Source organism: Pelodiscus sinensis, chromosome 1 (genome assembly GCF_049634645.1).
Source record: "Pelodiscus sinensis isolate JC-2024 chromosome 1, ASM4963464v1, whole genome shotgun sequence".
Lineage (NCBI taxonomy): Eukaryota > Metazoa > Chordata > Testudines > Trionychidae > Pelodiscus > Pelodiscus sinensis.
In genome coordinates, this window is record NC_134711.1 from 147,350,944 (window position 1) to 147,377,310 (window position 26,367).

The window sequence follows — 26,367 nt, forward strand, 5'->3', positions numbered from 1 at the left end:
AGATACATATGTCCTGCATACATTTATATGACAGTGTTTTGGCAATCCCATTCATTTAATAGGTGTATATTCGGAATTAATGTTTTGAGGGAAGATGAAAGGGCCACGTTCTTCTATAAGTTACAATGTTTTAAGTTCAGAGTAACTTCCTTAGAGTCAGTGGAGGTACTCTGAATTTACAGTGGTGTAATTGAGGGTAGAGCAGGGTCCAAAGTATCTCATGGGCTTCATAGTTGTGTGTGAAATGCCAGAGTAATGAGAAGGGTGGGAGAAAGTGGTGGACACTGCAAGAAGTTTAGTGACCTATTGACAAACAATTAGGAATGTCAATAATTCTCTCCTATTTTGTGGTATTTAAGTCCTCATTTCCTTCTGCATTTGGGAGACTTTTCCTCACATCCTGACTTCTCGTTGTTTTAATGTTTTCTGTGATTTCTTCTCTCCCCCTTCCCAATTTTTTTTTAAATCTAAAAAGGTAAACAAAAACACAGTGAGAAGAAACTTGGTCTTTGAAGTTTCCCATAGGAAGAGATCTCATCCCCTCCCCCCAAAATATTTTTATTTTCTTTTTCTGCAATGTGCTACATGAGCATTTTGTGTCTGCAACCCCAGAGGTGGCAACAGAAGGAGCAGGGCATGCAGAACTGTAATCTACATAAGTCCCCCTCAGTCTCTACTGGAAAGCATCTTCTGCCGGCTATCTCTGCTTCCCAAAGTACAGTGAGTGACGATAGCTGTCTTTCTGGGATTCTTCATGGACCTGACCTGAGAGTAACACATTCACAGTAGGAAAGAAAAGGGGGGGGGGGATAGAAAACAAGGAAAGAAAAGCTCTTTGAGCATGAACACACTGGCTCTTTCTTCCTGCAGGCAATCTGCTCCAGCTCCTGGCGACGTGTCCTGCACTATCAGATATCATATGACTCCTTATTTGGACTCCCTTTAGCAGAATGGGCCTGTTAGGATTCTGTTTGTTTTCTTTTTCTTTCATTTCCTTCTCCCTTATTCCCCTCTGTCTGTGTGTGTGTGTGTGTGTCTGTTGTGCTTTCATTTTCTCAGCTTTTTGTTCCGATGCTTTATTTAAAGACAAAGCATTAAACGGCTGATTATAATCATCTGCCAAAATTTAACTCCACTGTAGATTTTGAAAAAAATACCTCTTTTTGGTTTTACTTCTGTCATTTTTCCCTTTTACTACCTTTATTATTCCTTATATATGTACGCACACACACATACACAAACACACACACACACACACATATATGCATACATACCTCTTTTCTTTCTACTTTAGTGGGATAAGTTAGGAACCACCTGTCTTAATGTAAGCAAGAGAAACACTGGACCTTTGATAGCTGATTCAGACCTGTCCTGCGAGTTTCACTTCATTCAACGTATGTTTCTTTGTAGGTTTGTTTCTATGTATGCATATATGTATACATATAATTGACATGATCTATTTATTGAGTATGAAATCTGCATGGATCATGAACTCCAGACTGAGCTTTTCTGTATCCGTATGAACAACAGTGGAAGTTCAGGCAGAGGCTGTTAGGAAACAAAAATATCTTGCACAGGAAATGCAGAATAAAGTACAGGATATAAATCAGACCAGGGTGTGTATGTTACAATGGAAGTTGCCTGTAACTGAGCATTGATGGCTAATAATTGTGGGGGAGGGGAAGAAAGCCACTGAGAATTAGAGCCGTATGACCATTTGAGCAATCCTTATGGAAACAGCATTTATTGTAGGGACCTTCCTTTTAGCTAAGGGAGATGACTGTGTTCCCCACTTGTGCTGGTTTTAACAGTAAATCACTCATATGCAGATTATTGTTTAATTTTTTTAAAACTCAGTGCATTTAGGTCTATATTGGAGGAGGCTTTAAAAACCAGGTCCTGTCTGCTATAGAGAGTCATTAGAAAACCTGTGGAACTCTTTATAATAAGTGGACATTTTGCCTTGGTTTTCCAGGGCCAAAATATCCTCTCCCCACACTGCTCTACAACCTGCTGTGCACTGGCTGGTTGCCATCCTCAAGTGGAAGGAACATTTGTATTTTGTATATACAGTTAGTATGTTATATTTTGGATAGATGGTACATGTGTGGATAGGCTGTGATATAAGAAATGGGCCACTTTATTATTAGTTTATATTTGAGTCAGCAGATGAACACTTCAAGTCCCATATGTCAGACATATGTCACTAATAACAGACTTTGTTACAGACCAAGAGGTGGCTTCATATCAGTCTTACTCTAAATACAGAAGTCCCTACTTATTTTTTTATCCAGAGCTGACTCTGTTGAATTCAATGTATGTCCAAGTAAAGCAGAAGTGAAAACAAGAGTTTGGACTTAAGGAATAGGCCATTCACTTATAACTGTAAACAGAAAAAATAATGTATATATGCATAAAATCACATAGAATAACATACATGTATAATATACAACACTCAGTCTTTGCGGTAGAGATGCTGTAGCTGTGATTGAAATGGCCCTTCCATTCTTAAACCTTATTTTTCATCACCTCTCTTTCAGCCTCAGTGGTAGTTTTCTAAGAAATATTTCATGTTCTGTCTCAACAGTTTTCTGACAATGTATGTCCCTTTTTTGCAGCCATCTAGGCCTGAATAAAAAAGAACCTTTAGCCACTTAAGACATTTTGAAGATCTGTCTGTCTGTTTCTGTCTTTCTTTCAGCATTTCCTATTTAGGCACATACATGGTCCTGAATTAATAGCTAGGGTTTGTCATGCTGGAAGAAATTTGGTTTTCAAGCAACTGTTATGAACATTTAAAAGTATGTCCTGTTCCTGCATGGTACATTATGTTCTTTGTTGCTTTAAGCACGTACTAATGTTCTGAATAGTCATAGCTGCAAATATTTATTTGCAAGATCATTCTCCTAGCCACCCATGGATCTAGTTGACTTGACAATCAGTAGAGGGATAGATTTATAGCTGAAGACCTTTCTAGAGGTGATGTTAGAAGACTTATAAACCCATCTTACAAGCTTTGACCATATGATCAGGAGGTGCTCTACTTATTCTCTTGATCCTAGAACAACCACTCCCTGAAACTTTTTAACTTGTTTATATGCAGAATAGATTATTAAATTGTGATGTTTATGTAAATCCAAAGAACAATATTGTAGATATATAGGTGCATCATGAGATTGCAGAGTCTAGAAAATTAAAACTGAAGTGACAGTAGCAGAATGTAGTATAGGGCTGCAATGGTCTTCGGCTAAATTCATGACTTGTATAACTCCATTCATGTAACTTGTAGCTACTGAAATTACGCCAGGGTTGTGCTTGGTTCAATGTGACTACTCCCATCTGATTTTTAAAAGCCAAGCAGAGTTGGGCCTGATCGTTATTTGGGTGGGTGATAGCCAAGGGGAAACCAGTTTGTATAACACATGTACTGTATCTTTAGTGCATCAGAGAGTTATTGTTGGGTGGCTTAGGTGACAATAGACAGAGAGTTTTCTTTTAGCATGATAGGTTACACTGCTGCTTTCAGATACCAGAAGTCTGCAGTTAAATTTCTTGGTGAAAACAAGGGTGTACAAGAAAGGATAAGCTCATTTAGTATTTTGCAGAATGTTCCATTCCTCTACTCTATATTTGCCATATCAGGGCAGGTTTTGCAATTTTTGTTTAGTTGTGCCAGATATATTTTACATGTATTTATTAGATGAGTTTATTATTATTATTTATTTATTTATTGGCGATATCATATTTTCATCATAAGCACCAATTTTCAGGAGTTTGCCACTTTCACAATAAATAAATAAATCTGTGCTGAAGTGGCTAATATTTGTCGGCTCAGAGGTGAGTATTATTTTGAAAACTAAAAGCATAAAAAATTGTTTGAGTTTTTACTACTGGGCAAACAAAACATTTGTATTTTCTGATTAATTACTGAAATACATTATTTGTCCATTCCTATTGTAATTATTAATGGTTAATAAAATTTTAAGCAACTAATTTCTTTAAGTATGTAAATTTACAATTTTTAATTAAAAAAAATCTATGCAGTGGTTTCTGTAACCACAGTACATCTTCCTCATTGCAGATGCCACTTCTCTTACATCCTCATTTTCAGAAGCCTAGGAAAATATAGGCATCTAACAGGTGCCCCCAGAAACTCAAATCCAAACACTCCTGAACATTTGGAATCATGGAGAATCCAGATCCATATTTTGTGGGTTGAGTGCATCACTGTTGAAAAAGAGAACATTTAATTTCCAGACTTTTGAGCAGTTAAATTTACAATTATAGCATTTAATTTAAGATAAAGTACGTTTCTGGAGTCAGTGTCAGAACAGAACTGGATCCTTTGGATAAGATTTCTCATGGCATTTTCCAAAAACTTCTTTTATGTCAGATGGCATTTACAGTTTTAACGGTTTTGAGAGCAGTAAAAAAATTACTTAGAATATTTTTGAATAGCCTTCATCATATAAGTTGTTCCCTGTTAATCTCAACTACATAGCCCATAAAGCTTGAAGAACTAGAATGAGATACAATTTTTATTCCCTCCCCCCATAAAAAAGTTGTGTGATGATTTGTTTTTCTGATCAGAAAACTGGGAAATACCAAAGAAAATTCCTTGTGCATATGTAGGAAGGTGCCAGAGTCTTCTCCAGCGAGGAAATCAGCTGTTCTTAAATTTTTTCTTTTCTTTTTTTTAAATTTTGTTTGTGACTTTTTCTGGCTTGCTGAAGCATATCCCCATAATCTTCAGAAGCCACAGCAAATTCCCAGTGCCACAACAACACTATACAGCTGGAGAGAGGAAAACAGAGCTGATCAACTGCAGGCTTCCCCACTAATGAAATGAGCCAGCAGGCTGCTCTGTATTTTACGTACTGTACTGTTCCTGCCTATGTGCTGCAGGGCCCCAGGGTGTCAAATATAGGGAATTTTTACCTCTGTAACTAATAACTTTTTCCCCCGGGGTCCAATCTTGCAACTGCTCTATGTATGGAATTCCCTGCATAAAGGTAGTGGGAGAGCTGTGTCTTGAAGGCATGGTAGGAGTGGGCATTGATCACATGGCCTCTCCTGATAGCACAGTTAAAGGTCCAATCTATTTATATGTCTTTTCTGAAGGAGATATTCATAAAGAGAAAATATAACATACAGTAACATATATAATGTAAGTCTGCAATTTGCAGCCATGCTACCTTGTATTTTGTTCCTTTCAGGCAGGATCAGGCTTGGCCAGTATTTGTCCTGGAGGACCTTCATGACATCTAAGTGCACTGCAGAAAGTGGAGTCAGTATTTGAGTAGGGGGCACTGTTGTATCTGATCACTGCTGACCCAATGCCTCTGTGTGGGGTAGCAGGGATCTCTGGTGCTGGAAGAGCTGTCTTTTGGGTAGAATGTAAAATAGATATCTAGGCCATTTGTATTCAGTCTCAAAAGACTCCTTGGGTGCAGGAACTTGATGGGACTGGCAGTGAAAGGGGAAAGTCCCAGAAGCAAGGGAAGGGACATTTGCTGAGGGAAACCAGGTAACTAATCTCTGGCACTAAATGGCTAGCATTCCCCAGCACTGAGGATTCAACCTGAAGTGCGGACTATGTGGAGTCTCTTTCATCTCCATTGCAGCAGCAAATTGATACTCAGCATTTTCAACAGCAGCAGTTGTTGTCAAAATGCAAAGGAGTACAGCTGTTATGGAGTATGGAGACCTGCTCGCCATGAGTGGAAGGTCTGTCCCGGCAGCGCCCACACTCCAGGTTAAATCCTGGGAGCTAAAAAGTGCTGTCTAGTAAGCACTCTTCCTTCTCATCTGCGTGTCAGAATGTCTCAGAGGAGAAGAGCTAACTGGTGTCCCTCAGAAAGTGTCCCCTCTCTCACTGTTAGGACTGGCCACCTTTGCTGCCAACCCCATCAGGTTCCCCTGCCTGTAGAGGTAGGTGATTGGCATTTGTGTCCTGACTGAATTTCAGTTGTGGTCATTATATTCTGTCTCCTTAAATTCAGTTGGATATAGTACTTTTCTTTAATTCCTGAACTGCTGCGAAAGTGTTTCTGGGCACAGTTATGATAGAAGTCTGTAAAACCATGACTGTGTGGAGAACATAAATAAGAAAATGTTATTTACTCCTTCTTGTAACACAAGGATTAGGGGTCACCAAATGAAATTAACAGGCATAAAGTTTAAAACAAACAAAAGGTTGAACCTCTCTAGTCCAGCACCCTCAGGACCTGACCAGTTCCGAAACAGAGAATTTTCCGGACCACGGGAGGTCAATATTGTCTAGCATCAGCACCAATATGGTGCTGCTTGTGGGCTGTTAGAGGACATTTAGGGGTAAATTAGAGCTTATTAACAGTACAGAACACTGAGAGCCAGGACTAGTGGCTATAAACAAACTTCATGGGACCACAGGAAATTTGGCGCCACCAATGAAAAGTGGTCATCCAGCTAACTAAAATCATGCTGGTCCATGGATGTTTCTGGACCAGAGAGTTCTGGATTAGATAGGTTCAACCTGTAGTTAATACAATGCACTGTCAACCTTTGGAACTCTTTGCCAGGGAATGTTGTGAAGGCCAAAACTATAACAGGATTCAAAAAAGAACTAGATAAGTTGGCAGAGGATAGATCTGATGACTGTTAGTCACAGTGCACCAGATGCAAAACCATGGTCAGAATTGCCCCTAGCTTCTGTTTGCCAGAAGCTGGGAATGGGCAACAAGAGATGGATCGCTTGATAATTACATATTCTGTTCATTCCCTCTGAAAAAAGTCAGCATCACCCACTGTCAGAAGACAGGATGCTGAGGTAGATGATCCATTGGTGTGATGCAGAATGGCCATTCTTATGTTCTTGTGAATAGTCTTGCTGCACTTTAGAGATTAACAAAAAATGTAGATGGTATCATGAGCTTTCGTAGGCACAAGCCACTTACATTATCTCCCATCCAGAGACTGCTGAGTTTCAATGATAAATAAGTAAAATAGAATATATGGGAATCCAGTCAGGATGAAATGTAAACAAAAATAGTAGCATTAAAACATTTCACTTTACAGCAGCATGAAATTAAAGAAAATGCAATTCTTTATAAACATCAGTGATTTAAGTTCCACAATACGCAGCTGATGAGTCTATTATCTCCATTTTACAGGTGAGGAAACTGAGGCACAGCAAGTTTTGAGTGACTGTCTAAATTCACACAGTGAATCCTTGGCATAGCTGAGAAGAAAACTCTGGAATCCTGAATCACAGGCCCACACTCTAACCAGTAGGCCACGCTGCCACTACAAATGTAAGTTGTTATTAATGTTGGTTTCTCTTTCACACAAACTGTCATCTATTATATTGCCACATTTGCTAATAGTTACCAAAGCTATTTGTTTTAAACAGTGATTTGCGCACTCTCAACTAATGTTCTCTCTTTATTTAACTGTGCAACAGTTAGATCTTGTAAGTAAGATCTTGGCAACAGCAATAATACTTCGTCATCTGAAAGCACTGTGTAAATGTTATAGTAAGTTACAGCAGTGCCATAAATCCAAAATTTGGAATGCGTCTAAGCAGGGCTTGAAAAGTTCATTCAGCTTAGGCCAGTAGAAAACATACCTGAGTGACTGTTAAAAGAGTAAAAATTGCAGATTTAAGGGTCAGTTTCTAGCCCTTATGTTTGTGAAGATGATTGTTCAAATGTAAATTTAGTTTAAATCAAGGTTCTGTTGATTTCATACGTCTGCAGCCTTACAGCTGTGTCACTGCTGAAAGTTTTTGCCAAACTACAGAAGGGAAAAACTGACCACTCTTGACAGTTGTTGCTGCAGGTGGGCACCCTTGTGAAGCTGACACGGATCAGGTCAGCTTCCGTCTGAGGCTCTTTGGCAAAAGCTCTGAACAGCAGCAGTTGTGGCAGACACTGGAACTGTGCACAAGGAAGGACCAACCAAAAGTGGAGAATGTGGAGGAGAGTATATTAATGGAGATACCCATCACTGCTGCTCTTTCAGCAGCTGCAGCTCTGGGGTGGGAGAGGCAACCCAAGAACAAGGAGAATTTTCCTAATAGTCAAAGGGGAGCTGGGTGGCTTTTATTTATTAAACACTTACTAGCTGGAGGCATCAAAAGATAAAACTGCCCAACAGAATCCAGAGGTGGCCAGTTGGCAGTGGCTTGGCTTCTACCTGGAGCATTGATTGAAATATATTCATAGATGTTAAGGCTAGAAGGGAACATTGTGACACTAACCTGACCTGCACACACAGGCTATAGAACCTCAAGTGGTGATTCCTGCTTCAGACCCATATTTTCTGATTGAGCTATAGCATCTCTCTTAGACATCTACTCTTGATGTATAAACTTTTAAGTTCTAGAGATTTTACCGCAACCCTAGACCATATATTCCAATGGTTAGTTATCCTCCTTGTTAAATATTTACTCCTTTTTTCTAGTCTGAATGTGCTGACTTTCAGATTCTAAACACTAAATCTTGTTATGCTTTAGTCTGCTGGATTAAAGAGCCCTCTACTGTCAGAAAGCGGTTCCCCATGTAGGTACTTAGTCCTTAGCTTGGTGCTCTGGCTGCTAGATGTCTGCTGAACTTCTTTGTCTGTCAGAGTGCAGTTGAAGGGTCAGGGGTGAGCGTACAGGTGAAGTTAGCTTGTGGATGGACAGGATGTTGTAGGGATGTAGGATGGAAAGCTGATGGATGTGTCAGAAAAGAAAAGCATCACACTTTGGAAGAGAAATTTTTTTCATAGGTGGGCAAGGTGGAAAAGAAAAAAAATACGTAAAAAGATGGAGAACCCACTGGAAAAAAGGAAAGAGAAAATTATTGGGGTGAAAGAGAAGCATTTGAAAGAGATGTGAAAACAATAGGCAAAAAAGAGAAAAAAGTTAAATGAGCTAGTAGTAATGAGAAGACAATACTAAAGTATGTGAGACAGAGTAAGTTATGTTAAAAATATGCCAAGAAGATTAACAATGTTACAGTTTAATACAGGACTTAATAAACAGCAAACTGTTGTTTTAAAATGAAGGGAATGTGGCTTTACATGTGTATATTCACCCTGACTAATAGAAACTTAGGGCCATCTTTTTAAAAACTGTATATATACCTTCAGAGGAATAGCCCTTTGGCTCCTAGGTCACTTTGATTATTTTAAAAATGTTGTCTTCAGTGATCACATTAGTAGGGGACTTGTAAATTTTTCAGCCTATGGCCTGCACATGTGCAAATCTGGGGGAAATTTGAATCTCAGCTTTGGTACGTGGGCCCATCACCCCTCAGTATTAAAGTCCTAGCCTTCAGGATCCAACAAAAGTGAAGATAAGTTAGAAGGGAGAAAGCATTTCTTAATACCCAGCTATCTTCATTAATAGCAAAGGGACCAAAGAATTGAGCTTTCCAAGTAAATCTGTCTTTGTGTAAATGTTATTTTGATTCTCAAGTTTGTTCTGGTGTGAATACTTTGCTGTAGTATTGAAATGATATATTGGCTCTTCTGTAGAAAGTATGTTCTGGTGGTTAGGCTACAGGATTCAGTCATTGATCTGTCTGTTTCCAACTCTGCTACAGATTCAGCATGCAACCTTGTGCAAGTCATTTCATTTCCTTGAGTTTATTTAACTGTAACATGGGACTAATAATTCTCTACCTCACAGAGTATTAGACTCTTACTTCAGCAAGGCGTGTACAATCCTTTGAGATAGTTAGAAGCAAAGGGTTATAGAACAGAAAGGTGTTATTAATCTTTGGGTGTGTCTAGACTACAGGGTTTTGTTGATAAAAGTGGACTTTTGTCGACAAAACTATACCTGTGTCAACACTACCGCTGAGTTCTGTCAACATAGCGTCCACAGAGCTCGGCAGTTTTGTCAACGGCGGTAAACCTCATTCTATGAGGAATAATACCGTTTGTCGACAGAGTTCTGTCACCAGAAGGCGTTATTGCATATACACTGTCCTTTGCATCTATGCCTTCATGTTGACAAAGCAGCTTGCTTTGTCGACAGAACTGGATGCAGTCTAGACACTCTTTGTCGACAAAAGCCTGTAGCCTGTAGGCATACCCTTAGACTCTTGAACAGTTATTTTTAGAGAACTTCTTTGTCTGTCAGATTACGGCTAGACTGCTGAGATTTTTCGGGATACCAGAGGTATCCCGAAAAAACTCTGTTGCATCCAGAGAACACATTTGCTCCTCTGCTTTTTTTTGCGGAAGAGCAAACGCGCTCTTTCAGAAGCCCCTGTATTCTTCATTCCATGAGGAAGAAGGGGCTTTCAAAAGAGGTTTTTTTTCCAAAATTTGGCCTAGTCTAGACGGGCCAAATTTCAGGAAAGCCTCTTCCGACAAAAGTATAGGAAAAAGATGCACAAAATGCAGAGCGTGTTTTGTGTATCTTTTTCCAATAGATCCTCACAGTCTAGATGTACCCTCGGATTCCCAGTCTGTCGTGTATTTTTTATTAACTTGTAAAATAAGTTTGATATAATGCTGGTCAGTAATATTATAAGAGTACTATGTGTGAAGATAATAAATTCCCTACACATTGAAAGTAATGTATTAGCACTTTCTTAAATCTTGATAAGTTCATTTGGCCAAGGTAGCAGTAGAGTTGGCTTCTATTCAGAAAAAAAAAGCATTTTTAGAAGGACTTAGATTTCCTCTTGAAATCACAGTTCTGAGTTCTAATCAGCCCACAAAAACAAAGAGGATCAGACTAAGCAGCTACTGTAGACTAAACACTGATACTGCTAATTTTCACCAATCAGTGTGACTTTTAACATGATACATGCTTTTGTAGTACACGTAGGGCATATCTACACTAGGAAATAATTTCAAAATAAGTACAATAAAAAAACCTCAAAATAACACACCCACACTATAAGGCAGCATTGAAATTACTCAGAATTATTTTGAAATATCGTATCCATGCTGATTGGAGCCTGCCTTGGACTTAGAGCCCCCGGAAGCATTCTGGGCAGGGCACCAGGAGGGCAGACACTTCCTGTGGCTGCTTGGTCCAGCAAGCTGACACACATGCTTTCAGGGGCTCCTCTCAATGGCCGCATCTCACATGCCACTCCTCTGCTGTCTCTCCCCTCATGGGACACCAAACTGATGCAGTGTTCTCTGTTTGCCCTTGTGGACACCACAGCACTAACATGGAGCCAGAGCTGCTGCCAAGCAATGGCAGGCTAACTTATGTCATGCTGCGCTCATGGCACAGTATGTCAACGCTGCCCACATGCTGCTCCAGCAGGGCAACGAGCAGCTCGAACTGGAGGACCCCTTCACCCCAGTGCTGGCACTCCTGCTGCTGCAAATACCCTTAACCCCCCTGCACACCGTGGCCAGCCGCTTCTTTCAGAGGGAGACCAGTTTTGACTGGTAGGACCACATTGTCCTACAGCGATGAGATGACCAGCAGTGGCTCCAGAACTTCCGGATGCAGAAGACTACCTTCTCCTTCGAGTGGTCCCCGTGGGTGCTCCACTCTGGGTGCTGGTGCGTCCTCGCGCCGGCGACCGGAGACTTTTCTAGCTGTTTCTGCCGCGGCGCGCAGGCGCCGTGGCGCCCTCTAGTGTTGTTCGACTGAAGGGCGCCTGCGCGCGCGCGGCTCCTCAGTTCCTTCTCTACCGTCCTCGGCAGCAGACGGAGCTCTCTCTCTGCCAAATCTGTCAGAGGAAAACAGTTAAAAATTATCGTTTTTACCCCCCTCTTTCCTCATTATCCAAGTTCTTAGACCCCCCCTAACCAGTTAAACTAAAAAAAAAAAAAAAAAAAGTTTTTCCCCCGTTGCGGTTCGCCGCTTGTTCCCCAGCCCTTCATGCCCGGCTCGCCGGGCTTTAAGCGCTGCGAATCATGTCGGGACGCCATGCCGGCGTCCGACGGACACTCTGCGTGCATTAAGTGTCTGGGGGAGGCACACCAGACGCAGAAGTGCCAGCACTGCTCTAAGCTAACAGCCAGAGCGCGACGTGACAGAGCCAACAGACTCACGACTCTCTTATACGAGAAGTCGCTCCGTCCCTCCTCAGACGACTCGCCTCAGCAAGCTAAGGGTATGGAGAAAGATCAGCCTCCTACCCATTCTTCCTCGGCGACACCAAAATCTGCTCTCCCTCCGGCCTCAGCTATGTCCTCAGGATCGCCGGTGAGCACTGTGGACATGCCGGGAACCTCCGGTACGCCGCGGTCTAAGACGCAGGCACCGCATAAGAGAGCTCATTCTGAGCCGAATCAAAAGGCAACGGCACCGGCCGCCTCGGCACCTAAGCCGTCATCGGCTCCGACGGCACCGTCTATGGAGCGCTCGGTACCGAAACAACACCTAACGGCACCGGGCCCTGCACCGAAGAAAGCCCGCACCGAAAGCCTATCCACTAAAACCTCGGTGCAGAGAGGTACGTCGGCACCGACATCACCGCCGAAACCGCACCGCTCGGCACCCTCTCACAGCCGAAGTCGGTACCGATCCCCGGTGCGGAGTCACACCTCGTCGGCACCGCCATCCCCGACTTCCTCCATCCATTCTACCAGATCACACCATTCTTCAGCTAGTGGCATCGGAACCGAACCTAGAAGCAGATTCTCGTCACAACATTCCAGCCCGTCTCAAAGACTTCCATCCTGGCAAATGCCTGCGGTTCAGTACGCATACCCTCCCCCCCCGCACCAATGGTATCCACACCAATATCCATATCCACCACCACCATACGCCACACAATGGCAACCGTGGAGTCCACACCCAAAGAGGTCTCACCACCGACCCTCATCTACAGTCTCTAGGCCACCTCCAGCCTCTCCTCCTGCTACCACATCAGCTACAGAGCCAAACTCTCCTGCTCCTTCAGATGGCCATGATTCACTTTCTGACGGCGAGACCAGATCTCCGATGCATAACTCCTCTTCCTCCCCAGACGAAGCGGTCACCACTGATGCCCCACCGTCGGGAGATGACACTAAAAAGTTTCAAGAGCTCTTTAAACGAGTTGCACTAGCTCAAGAAAAAGATCTTCAGGAGGTCCAGGTCAAACAATATCGACTTCTCCGCTCACTTCAACCCCCAACAGCTACCAGAATCGCCATCCCGATGGATGAGGCTATTATGGACCCAGCCAACAACATTTGGCAAACGCCAGCGTCCATTACACCAACAAACAAGAGAGTAGACCGCAAATATTTTATCGCTCCCAAGGATATGGACTTTCTGTTCACCCATCCACCCCCTAACTCCCTGGTAGTAGATTCGGTCCGACACAAGGGTAAACAGCCTAATTTAAGATCAACCCCACAAGACAGGGATCACAAAAAGGTGGACATTATGGGCCGAAAGGTCTATTCTTCTTCCACACTACTCCTTAGAGCGGCCAATTATACCGCTATGCTGGCAGACTATGATAATGCCAATTACGCGAAGCTCCAGGACCTTCTTCAACATCTCCCGGAGCATAAACGCCCAACCCTCCGTAGCATTATGCAGGAGGGCCTGGCCATTTCACGCACAGCTTTACAGTCAGCCATGGACGTGGCAGACACTGCGGCTCGAATTACAGCCTCCGCAATAGTCCTACGCCGAATGTCATGGCTACAACCTTCTGGTGTCCCTAGGGACCTTCAACAAAAGGTCGAGGATTTACCCTTTGATCGCACCAATTTATTTGCATCCAAGACTGATGAGGTGCTACATTCTATGAAGGACTCCCGTACAACCCTTAGAACTCTAGGAATGTACACTCCTCCTTTTAGAAGGAATAGATATCAGCCTTACCAACGGCCCAGGGAACCATTCCGTCAACAGCCCAAATACGATTTCCGTAAACAAAGACCACTTCGCCGTAGACCTCAGCGTCAACAGCAACATGCCACACCTCACCCCCCGGCTGGCAAGCAGCAGGTTTGAAGGCCTGGTCGAGAGCCAGGAGGCCAATCCGTCGACCCTCCCGATAGCTACCCTACAATTTCACTACCCCCTCCGAGCCTTTTTCCACCAATGGTCCCTCATTACCTCGGACAAGTGGGTTTTGAATCTAGTCCAGTCTGGCTACGTCATCCCCTTTACCTCTACCCCGCCCAACCACCCTCCTACCCTTCCCTCTTTCAGGGACCCCTCTCACGAAACCGCACTCCTACAGGAAGTCTCACGCCTCATTCAACTGGGCGCAGTAGAACACGTACCAACACAATTCCGCGGCCGGGGATTCTACTCGACGTACTTCCTAACCCAGAAGAAGACAGGAGGCTGGCGTCCCATTTTAGATCTCAGGCGCCTCAACAAATACATCGCGTACCACCGTTTCAAGATGGTTACCCTTTCAACTATCATTCCCTCTCTCGACCAACACGATTGGCTTTCGGCTCTCGACCTTCAAGACGCGTACTTCCATATTACAATTCATCCTGCTCACAGACGCTTTCTACGATTTATAGTGGGTACCCAACATTACCAATACAGAGTACTCCCGTTTGGCCTTTCTACGGCTCCCAGGGTATTCTCCAAGACCCTATCAGTCGTAATGGCCTTTCTCCGACGCCAAGGCATCATAATATTTCCATACCTGGACGATTGCCTCATAAAAGCTGCGTCTTTCCAAGAAGCAAAGGCCATGACAGACACCACAATAGACCTCCTACTCAGTCTCGGGTTCCACATAAATTACGCAAAATCCACTTTGCGTCCCACACAGAAACTGGAATTCATAGGCGCCCTCCTCGATACAATCACAGCAAGGGCCACTCTTCCCGATCACAGGTTCGCAACGATATGCGACCTTGTCAGAGCAACACAGGCGGCGCCTACTGTCACGATCCGCCATTGCCTCAAAATCCTAGGGCACATGGCCTCTACGACTTACGTCGTCAATCTCGCCAGACTCCACATGAGGCCCCTTCAGTCCTGGCTCGCTACGGTATACAAACCTTTCAGAGACCAAATGAGCAAGCATGTTGCGATCCCACCTCGCGTTGTCAATTCCATGCTCTGGTGGACAACCCCTCGAAACATGCTACACGGTGTCCCCTTTCAACGTCCAGCGTCTACTCTAACACTCATAACAGACGCATCACTCATGGGATGGGGGGCTCATCTGGGAACCATCACAGCCCAAGGCAAATGGTCATTCGTAGAGCAAGCACTCCACATCAACATTCTCGAGCTACGGGCAGTCAGATACGCATGCCAGCATTTCACTCAGCACATAGCTCACAAGACCATCACCATTATGACGGACAATACCACATGCATGTATTACATCAACCGTCAGGGTGGCGCTCGCTCCCCTTCTCTATGCTCGGAAGCCACCAAATTTTGGACCTGGTGCCTATCCCATGGGGTCACCCCCTCTGCAGTATACCTTCCCGGAATACTCAATGTCACAGCAGACACCTTAAGTCGCACATTCATGGACCAGCACGAGTGGGAGATCGACAAACGCGCCCTCACACCGATCTTCCGTCTTTGGGGCCATCCAGAAGTGGACCTTTTCGCTACAAAGTACAATCGCAAGTGCCACCTCTACTGCTCCAGGGGAGCCCTGGGCAGGAATTCCCTCGGAGACGCCCTTTCCATCGCATGGAACGCCTCCCTCCTCTACGCCTTTCCTCCCCTCCCACTTCTGCACAGAGTCCTAGACAAGATCAGATTGAGTCAGGCACGCGTGATTTTGGTGGCACCTGCTTGGCCCAGACGAACATGGTATCCTTACCTCCTCAAAATGATGATAGCAGAACCGTATCCCTTCCCTCCACGCTGCGACCTCCTCTCACAAGATCACGGTCAAACCCTTCACCCGGACATCACCAGACTGAAGCTCCACGCTTGGCTCCTTCATGGCTCCATGATGCCGAAACTGCCTGCTCAGAACAAGTAAGACACATATTAATTAATAGTCGCAGACGCTCTACTAGGAAGACCTACCGCTACAAGTGGACGCGCTTTTCCCTATGGTACGCTCAGACTCATGCAGACCCACCACACCTTGCTCCAATACATGACTTATTGGACTACTTACTCTCTCTGAAACATTCCGGTCTAGCACTTAGTACTATTAAGGTCCATGCCGCAGCCATAGCAGCTTTCCACCATCACCCTCCAAGCTCTTCTTTCCTCGCTGACCCAATAACCAAGCGCTTCTTCAAAGGCCTGCAGAACACCTTTCCTCCGGTTCGTCCGCCAGTCCCCATTTGGGACCTCAACCATGTCCTCAAAAGCCTCACAAAACCCCCGTTCGAGCCGATAGCAACCTGCTCATTCTCTCATTTGTCGATGAAGGTGGCTTTCCTAGTCGCCATCACCTCCAGTAGGAGGGTGAGTGAGCTTGCAGCTCTGATGGCTGACCCCCCATATACCGTGTTTTTACAGGACAGGGTGGTACTTAGACCCCACCCTAAGTTCCTACCCAAAGTACTCTCTCCCTTCCACGTGAATGAACCCATACACTTACCTGCATTTTTTCCTAAACCACACACTGAACCGTCCCACGCCGTGTGGCACACTCTCGACGTCCGCCGAGCTTTGGCGTTTTACATAGATCGCACGAGACCATGGCGGGCCTCGCCTAGACTCTTCATCTCATACGCGGACAGATCTAAGGGACAAGCAGTCTCATCTCAAAGAATCTCTAAATGGATTACATCCTGCATCAAGACCTCTTATACTTTATATAACAAAGATTTACCTGGACTTATCACAGCTCATTCCACTAGAGCAGTGGCTGCCACGACCGCTTTTCTCCATAATGTACCATTACAAGACATTTGCAACGCCGCTACCTGGTCATCCGACCATTCCTTTGCACAACACTATGCTCTCTCCACCTCGATAGCATCTTCTATGGCGGTTGGGCAAGCAGTGCTGTCTACAGTTACTACCACACGGCTCCAAACCCACCTCCGCGAGCCGACAACTGCTGTGTAGTCACCCAGAGTGGAGCACCCACGGGGACCACTCGAAGGAGAAGAAAGAGTTACTCACCTTGTGCAGTAACGGTTGTTCTTCGAGATGTGTCCCCGTGGGTGCTCCACTACCCTCCCTCCTTCCCCTGCTTGGAGCCTGATGCTCTGGTGGGTAGAGAAGGAACGGAGGAGCCGCGCGCGCGCAGGCGCCCTTCAGTCGAACAACACTAGAGGGCGCCACGGCGCCTGCGCGCCGCGGCAGAAACAGCTAGAAAAGTCTCCGGTCGCCGGCGCGAGGACGCACCAGCACCCAGAGTGGAGCACCCACGGGGACACATCTCGAAGAACAACCGTTACTGCACAAGGTGAGTAACTCTTTCTTCCTGGAGCTCTGAGAATGGCTCACCCCTGTCCTCAGGCAACAGGACACCCAGTTGAGACCCGCCATCGCACTTTGGAAGCTCACTGTGCCAGACAGTTACCACTCCATTGGGAACCAGTTCGGCGTAGGGAAATCCACAGTCGGGGCCATGGTTCTTCAGGTAGCCAAGGCCATCAACAACATGCTGCTACAGAGGGTCACCACTCTGGGGAACATTGACAACATCATCAATAGCTTTGCCACCATGGGCTTTCCCAACTCCAGGGTGGGGGGCATAGACTCATATCCCCATCCTGGCCCCCGACCACTGTGCCTCGGACTATATAAACAGGAAGGGGTACTTTTCAATGGTAGACCATAAAGGCTGGTTCACGGACATCAACATCGGCTGATCAGGGAAGGTACACGACGCGTCTTCCAAAACTCCTGCCTGTTCCAGAAGATGCACACCAGCACTTTTTTCCCCGACTGCACCATCAGGGTCTGGGAGGTGGACATACCCAGCTGCATCCTGGGCAACACAGCCTACCCCTGGCTCCCCTGGCTGATGAAGTCCTACGTCGGCAGCCTGGACCCCACTAAAGAGCACTTTAACACCAGGCTCAGCAGGTGCCACATTGTAGTGAAGTGTGTGTTTGGCCACTTGAAGGGGAGGTTCAGGAGTTGCCTCACCCAGCTGGACCTCAGCCAGTGAAGCATCCTCTTGGTGGTGGCCAGCTATGTGGTCCACAACCTTTGTGAGAGCAAGGGGGAGACTTGCCCACCAGGGTGGGGGACAGAGGCTGAACAGCTGTCCAGGGCTTATGAGCAGCTGGTCACCAGTGCAATTTAACGAGCACGTCAAGGGGCTTTGCTCATCCAGGTAGCTTTGAAGGAGAGTTTCCGCCAAGGCCACCTGTGAGACTGTCCCTCAGGCCTTTCAAAAGGGGGTCCCTGCATTGCCCCTGTGTGCCTTTCCTCTTCCTTCTCCTACCCTCCTTTCCCACCTTCCTCCTCCCCTGCAGAGAGAATAAAAAAGCCTTTTTTCTTGGAACAAACAAGTCTCTTTATTTGAAGGATATAAAACAGAGGAGGAGCTGGGGAAAGAACTTGGAACAGGGGAGGACGGGGAATGGGGCGCTCAGGAGTGGGGCTGGGATTGGTGCCTCCCCTATTCATTTCTGGAGGCCTTGGCTGCCCTTGGGTGTCCCGCAGCCCTGTGTTCGGGGGCCCCAACAGCCCCTGGGGGGGGGCTAGAAGTGGGTTGTGCCCACAAAAGCTCATGATACCATCTACATGTTTTGTTAATCTCGGTGGTGCTAGCCGACTATTTGTTGTTTTTTAAGTTTTTCCCATTTCAGACTGACACAGCTACCCCTTTGAAGATAGGCAAAGGGAATATCTCGTTCTGGGGGTGCAGTATACATCGGTGATGGGTTGTGTTACTATCTGCCTGCAATGTTGGGTACTTGACAGTGCTTTGCTTCTGTAGCTTCCACCTGGGCTGCTTACAAACCATCAAACAGCGTGCAGTGTACACACAGCGTCTGTTAATAGCTGCTGCCCTGGTCCAGCACCTCTGACCCCAGCAGCCCATCTCAAACATGCCAATCACACTCTGGCTTCCAGCAGCTATAGTTACCTCTTGAAGGGTGAGCACAGCAAGGGATGTAAAATCTCGTTTAATCAGTTAACTGGATAAATGTTATGTTTAACTAGTTAACTGCTTAAACAGGGACAGGTAGGGGGAACTGTCCAGCCTGGGTAAGTGGGAGAAGACCCACGGTGTGGCACGGTGGGCCCGTCATTACCTTCCCCCTCCACACCCATGTGGGGAGCTGCTTCGGCTGGGCTGGGGCGACCCTCACCCACAGTGTGGTGAGCTGCTGCAGTCCAACCATGTCCACCAGGTAACCGTAACGGCTAAGCATCACCCAGCAAGAGTGATGCTTACCGGTTAACCATTCAGATCCCTAGGCTCAACACATTCCTAGTCCTGAATTTCCCCTCAAACATGTGTTCTGTGCTGGCCCATTCTCTCCTGGACAGTTCAAATGTTGTAAGTCCATTGTCCCTTTAAGCAGTCAATGTACAATAGCTTATTGCTGTAACTGGATTTACTAAACAATTCAGTTTAAACACAACACTGGATTAGTTTTGATTAGAGAATAAAATAAGTTTATTTAACTACAAAGAAAGAGAATCTAAGTGTGTACAAGTTTAAGGCATTAAAGTCGAAAATGTTCCCAGAGAAGCAAAAAATGCTTTCTGAGAACAAAATGTATGTCCACACTAAAAACCTAAGTCAACCTATATTAAGCCAGTGTCTAGCTACAGCAGTAATTTCTCTAGGGGTTCATGTCCACCCAATATTCCTTGGTTCGAAGGTGCATGTCGTCACCTGGAGTGCTTTCATTGACCTAAAAGAGCTCATGTGGGGAGAAAATAATCTAATCTCTCAGCTCCACTGGCTACTCCCTGCCAGGAGCCCAGCTGCCCCACAGACTCCTGGCAGTCTGTCTGCCCTCAGATCCCCATTCCCTACTTAAAGTAGGGGAAGCTGTCCAGGGTTCCTTGCCTCCCTGTTCCTTGCCAGGAGCAGGATCCAACCATGTGGGCTTCCCCCCACAGATTCCATTTGAGAGTGGGGTCTGAAAGCAGGGAGCAGTGAGACTCTAGCTCTCTGGCTTTCTTGTCATTTTCACAGCTCCAGCACTAATAGTTGGTGTAATTAACAAGTATCTATGCACACACTGCATTGCCCTAACTACACTGATATAAGCCCAACACCTCCTGTAGAGGTGAAGTTATGATGTCAGCATAGTCAGGCACTTACATTGGCAGGACGAGGATTTAGTGTAAACTCTGACATAATTAGGTAGATGTAAGCTGCCTTATGTATAGTGTAGCCTAAAACTTTACAAATTGCACATAGCTCAAGGTAAAATCCTTACCAAGAGATAATAGCAACAGACTGACCAAATTCTCAGGACAGAACCCCTCTCAAAATCCAAAGGCTCATTCCTTTGTCTTCATAGGTGGGAGGGAGGAAGGTGGAGAAAGAAAGAGATACCTGGGGTGTTTTTGCCCCTCACTTTTATAGTCTATCGATCTGGACTTTTAATACTCCAGTCATCTGAAAAAGTGGGTTTTGACTATGAAATCTCATTATACCACCTACATGTTTTGTTAGTCTTTAAGGTGCTACTAGACTATTCCTTTTTTTTAGTTTTTTCCATTTACAGACTAACTCGGCTAGGCTATCCCTCTGAAGCTTTTATAGTCCTGTTACCCTTTGAAATTCATTTTCCTGAGAGTTACCCCTCAATAAGGTTCCAATCCACACAGAGAACAGAGATTTGGAGTCTCATGATGAAAGAGTTTCCATATTGTTGTTTTAAAAGACAGATCTGTTCCTGTCCCCCACTTTGCCAAAGAATGATCACTTGACACGTGATTGTCAATTAACTTTGATGGCACCTGGCTAGAGATATCAGCTTGCCCTTTGTCTTTGAGAAACAGGTTTATCACTTCCCTAGACTTGTCTGTTAAACATATTTCAGCTATAACTTAAAAATATAAGCTGAACTTTATATATACTGCTGCTATACATATTTCATGATATTATCCATCAGTGAGTTATTAGTTCTCAAAGAATACCTGATAAGTCATATTTAGTACAGAGGCTATTACAAAAATGTGTAAGGTGTGAATCCAGGGTGCAATTGGTTACAGGATATAAAACAGATGCGTCCAGAAGTGAAGAGTCCTCAAGGAGTCCTCGAGGCATCCCTCCAAGTGTTCCCAAAATTGTCCCCCCAACTCAAACTTTCTTTCCCTATTTATCCGTTAGTATTACAATAACATGTCACTCAAAAACTTCTTAGGCAAGCACTTTTTAAAGGTTCCTGAAGAGGTTCTCTTCTGATCATCACTTTCACCAGATGCATTTTTTTTTCAGAGACTCCTTGCTCGGGGGCCCTTACAGATATATGTCTTAGGGCATTTAGACAAACTTCCTGTTTTTCTTAATGTATAGCTTGACGATTTCACTAGAGATTTGGGCCTCAGGAAGGATGCGGGGTCAAGCTGCCCTCTCTGTGGCACCCAAACTCCGCTTCTTCCCCCTCCCTGACTTGATCATGCTGTCTAGGCCTATTTTGGGCCTGTTAGCTTGGTTGCTAAAGTTCAAGCAGTAAGCAGTAGTGGTTCAGGTACATTACTGGATTTGCCGAAATCTCCCTGTATAACAGTGCTCTGCTCTTCCTGTCTGTCGTGCTGTTTGCCACAATGGCAACCGAGTTGTGTTTTGATAACTTAATATTTTATAGGCGGGCTTGTTGTTAGGCTTTTACTCATCTCCCAACCGAGAGGAGCTGTAGAGTGCATTTTGTCTACTCCCTACCTTTGACCAGAAGTTAAACCTCTCACCTGCATAGCTCATAGGGTCATGAAACACACAAATCTCTCTACCACTTCAGGATACAGTCCCCAGGAAAGGTATAACATTAAATCTATAACATTTGAAATGACTTAAAAAAACAGTGAATGGTCCTGCAGCTCCTTAGAGACTAACAAAACGTAGATAGTGTCATGAGCTTTTGTGGGCACAACCCACTTTTTCAAATGAAAGGAGCAAGTGGGCCAGAGGTAACAAAGGAAACCAAAGTATGTTCTTTCTCCATTCATCTGAACAAGTGGGTTGTGCCCATGAAAGCTCATGACACTATCTACATTAGGGCTACTTAACTTGGGAAACCCCCGGGAGCCACAATGATACTCACAGCACATGCGGAGGGCCATAACTTAAGTGTGGTTGCATATACATGCAAATATATATGCAAATATGCATTTATATATTTATATATGTAAATAGCTTCTTTCATTTAAGTCAGTTCTGCTGATATTAATAACATGCAATATTTACCTGATTTCCACCCATGTGACAGCACTTTTAATGAGCAATGACAGTTCAGGAATTTAACTACTAAAACGCATATCAACAGTAGATCATTATATTTACTCGCCTTTGTGGAGGCCATGTTTAAAGGATCCCACCTGCTCGTCACATGTTGAGCCCCTCATAAACCCAAACCACACTGTGGTCCACAAATAAATGGGCCGCATGTGGCCCATGGGCCACGTGTTGAGTAGCCCTGATCTACATTTTTGTTAGTGTCTTATGTGCTGCAGGACCATTCGTTGTTTTTGTGCACAATCTGCTCCTTCAGATGAGAAGAGCAAGAACATGCATTGGTTTGCTTTTTACTTCTCCCCATTCTGTACCTGGGCTATTTGTTTCCATTCCCTGGCTGTGGTTCAAATTAAGCTTCCCCTGCTAAGTGTAGCTCCCATTACTCTAATCTCACCAGGCCAGTGTGCAGCTTGGGTCTGCCCTCTGTGTGGCTTCTGCTGTCTCCAATTTGGGTATCTGCAGAGTTGATCGTGATAGAATTTATACCGAAGAGAGACACAAATCTGCCACAGAATGGGCAGAAAAGGGGTGTTTTGTTTTGAGTTTTCCAGGAGTTTAATCCCCTCTCCTCCTAAAATCCCTAAGTGATCTGACCTGGGCTACAGCTATCAGGAAGCCTTGCTCCTTCAGGAGGGGCAGATGCTTCATCATTGCTTACTGAAGCAGCTCCATAAACTACCAGCACACACTCCATGGGCCACAATTGGAAAGCCACTGAGATTAGGAAAACAAGACGAGATAGCAACCCTCATACTACTGACCATCAGTGGAATCAGAAAGACTGTGTAGAGCTGAGTAATTAGCTACATATATTATTGGGGATTGTCCCCTTCAATGGAAGTAGTAGGTGTTGGCCACTGAAGCAAGGGAACAATACTAGACAGCGTGAACCATTAGTCTGATGAAACAAGCTGATAGGAGGCATGTGATGTCTGTGGCCAAGCTGAAGGTGAGTGAAATAACAGCAGAGTAAATTGCTGAGGATATGGGTTGTCAGATGCACTATAGACATGAGGCAGATGGAATGATTATGGGGATCTTTGTGAGACTGTGAACTAGTTCTTCGGTTTTACCATCCTGACACGAAGCTAAACTTAATGATGAACTGTTAACAGAGATCGGACTGCCTGAATAACGGCCCTAGTACTAACAGCAGAAACTTGTGCAGATTTTCTCTGTGTGCGCGTGCACTTGGTGCTTACTGGTGTTCCTGGTGGGTGGCTGAATCATCCTGATGGCATTCAACAGGAACCAGCTGCTGAGAATATTAAAATGCAAGCATTTGTGCCTCTAGAGAGACAGTAGCATCTGCAAAGTTTTCCTGTCTTGATAGTACAGATAATCCCAGGGAGTATTCTCTAGTAGTTTTAACTCTCTGTTCATTCATGTGTTTTCTTTAAATCTTTATCCTTTGTCCCTGTAAGTAAGGCTAACTTAGACCTAGATCTGAGCTTCTGATTGCTATATGCAGCCAGTTTGCAAGCCCTCATTCCAGGCTTATTTATCAGGTGTGGTATGTGGGAAGAGGGAAGTAGGACTTTATTCCATCCTGCATGTCTTTTTTATGGTTTTACAAGGCAATGTATAATAAGTCATGGCTGGAGTCCTCCATAAGGTCATGTTCTTACACTGTTAAAGTCAATTGGAGACTTGTTATGAATTCCAAACTCAGCAAGGTGAGATCCCAAGAGTATGTCTACATTACTGTTAGACACCCGTGGCTGGCCCATGTCAGCTGACTCAGGTTCTTGGAATATGGACTAAGCTGCTATTTAACTGTGGTGTAGACATTCAGTCTTGGGTGGGGACCTGGGCTCTAGGACCTTTTGAGGTGGGCCAGCTGTGGGTGCCTAACTGCAGTAGAGACATACCAGAAGAGAATTGGTTGTTGAAGTGATGGAACAAGATTTTGACTTTGTCCATTGCTTTTCATATTATTAATTATTTCTGCAAAGCTATTCATGTGCCTGACACTTGACACACAAAACAAGAGCTCCGTGCCCTAAGGAAGTTAGACCAAAATTCTTACATATATTTTGGTTCCTAACTCCCATTGAAATCAGTGGCCCTGTTGTGTAAGGACCAAGGTGATGAGCATCTGTTACTCCCACTGACTTCCATAGAGGTGGTAGGCACTCAGCATTCCTCAGGAACTGGCTGTCAGTTAGACAGAATGATACCATAGCACAGTGAGTATTGCCCAAATTTGAGGAGGAAGAGAAGGATAAGGGCCATAATAATGAGATTGTTGGATATTCTTTTGTGAATTTGTTTATTTGAAGATTTGAATCTCTATATTTTCCTTGCTTTGAATATGTTAATATATTAATAGTTCAAAGGAACAAAACACACTAATAGGAGAGCAAAGTTACAGAGTCAACGCTTGCAGTGGCATGAGAAAAGGTGCAAAATCGAAACTGGAAAAAGAGACACCTTGAGGAAGGTTGGCCTAGCTCCTCCTGAGTTGGGATATTTGTTGCATCTGATCTAAAAGAGCAAGCCAGCAAGTTGCAGTAAGCATCCTGACGCAGCATTCTGTTTCCACTGTTGTTTCTACCTTGTTTCATCCCCAGACACCGTACTGTACACGACTGAGTGACAACAGCAGACTCCCTACCTGAGAGGATGTCAGCTAGTCAATGTTTTGACAGGGTATTACATATGCAATGACGGGGACTGCAAAGTTTATTGATACTCTCTCTCGTGATGTGACAGGCCAGGGAAATTTGTTCCAGGAGAGTTTAGTTCTAAACAGCAGTGACTTGATTGCATTTCCCGGATTTTGTCTTTCCTTGTAAGACAAGCTGCTGAAGTCCTTCAGATGTGGAAGAAATGAAGTCTGAGCTTTTTATTGTATCGCCATCGTGATGGGTGGCTAAGAGCAGCAGTCTCATATTTTAGCAAACTGAGGACTCTCGTTTTGAATTTTTTGGGGACCCCCCGCCCTTCCCTCTTCTCTGAGGCCCTGATCTCTACTCACCCCAGCTCCCCTCCTTCTGTTGTTCACTCTCCTGCGTCCTCACTCACTTTCACCGAGCTGGGACAGGGTGCTGGGGTGTGGGTGGGGTGTGAGGAACCTTGATGGGGGTCCAGGTTCTGGGGTTGGGCCAGGGATGAGGTGTTTGAGGGAGGGGGTTCTGAGTTGGAGCAGAAGGGAGAGGTGCAGAGTCCTGGTAGCGCTTACCATGGCTCCTGGAACTAGCCTCCAGGTCCCTATAGCCACTAGGTGCATGGGTGGCCAGGTAGGCACCACACGTTGCCTTCATGACACCCTCACAGATCCTATTGGTCTCGCTTCCTGGCCAGTGGGAGTTGGAGAACTAGCGCATGGTCTGGGCAGTGCACTGAGCCTCCCTGGTTGCTCATGTACCTAGGGATTGAAGAGACCTGGAGACTGCTTCCAGGCACCATGGTAAGCACCACTGGGACTCCGCACCCCTCCCCTCTGCCTATTCACCCCACGCCAGGGGGCTGCTACAGGAATCTGTCATCTGCTTCTGGGAGCCATGTGGAATGAGGGCATGTACAAAGCCTGCCTTGGCTACAGACCCCAGGGAAAGAGGGAAGAGTTGAGAGCTCACGAGCTAAGGTCTTTTGCTTTTAAAGGAGTATCTGAGTTCCATCCCTCTTAAGCTCAAATGCTGTAAACCCTGTCGTGCCTTGGGACTTCTTGATATGTTACAATAAATAAAAACATAGTTTATTCTGAATAAGGTGGCATGGACAAAGCTTCCAACAACACCCAGCACCCCTTCCTTAAAACTACACGGCGGATGCCGCCCTTCTGCCCCCACCCACCCATTTAACAGCAGAAAGAAACAAAAGAGGCTTAAGTCCTGATTTGAAGGGTGCCACAGATGTGTTTTGGCAAGTATGAGAGAATACTGCCTTCCAGAGTCAGGCCTTTGACAGAAAAGACTCAGCCTTTGCCACTACTGACTCCATTGACAATTTCAGGTGCTGTAACAGAACAGAGGGTATCAATCTGGTGTCTCAGGTATATGGCATAATAGAAAGATGTTGAAGTGCACAGGCAGAACAACAGCCAATGTGCAGCTCTCTACGGTCACGTCTACACTACATGGAAGATCGATGCTGGCACAGTCGATCTTCTGGGGTTTGATTTAGTGATTGTAGTAGA

The 26,367-nt window shown here is 45.0% G+C and overlaps 1 protein-coding gene and 1 long non-coding RNA gene across 48 annotated transcripts in view; one reads left to right on the forward strand and one right to left on the reverse strand.

Moving 5' to 3' along the window:
* The window catches only part of ZBTB20 (zinc finger and BTB domain containing 20), a 723,674-nt gene that overhangs the window by 587,115 nt on the left and 110,192 nt on the right, over positions 1-26,367 (forward strand). For all 47 annotated transcript variants that reach the window (XR_012897271.1, XM_075906071.1, XM_075906010.1 and 44 more), the window contains one exon: positions 7,152-7,292. The gene's annotated coding sequence lies outside the window, so the exon portion shown is untranslated. The remainder of the gene's footprint in view (positions 1-7,151; positions 7,293-26,367) is intronic.
* On the reverse strand, positions 11,516-17,230 carry LOC142819412 (uncharacterized). Its single transcript, XR_012897291.1, has 3 exons — positions 16,440-17,230; positions 15,702-15,849; positions 11,516-11,672 (listed from the first exon to the last, which is right to left on the reverse strand). It is a non-coding gene; the product is annotated as an uncharacterized LOC142819412 (long non-coding RNA).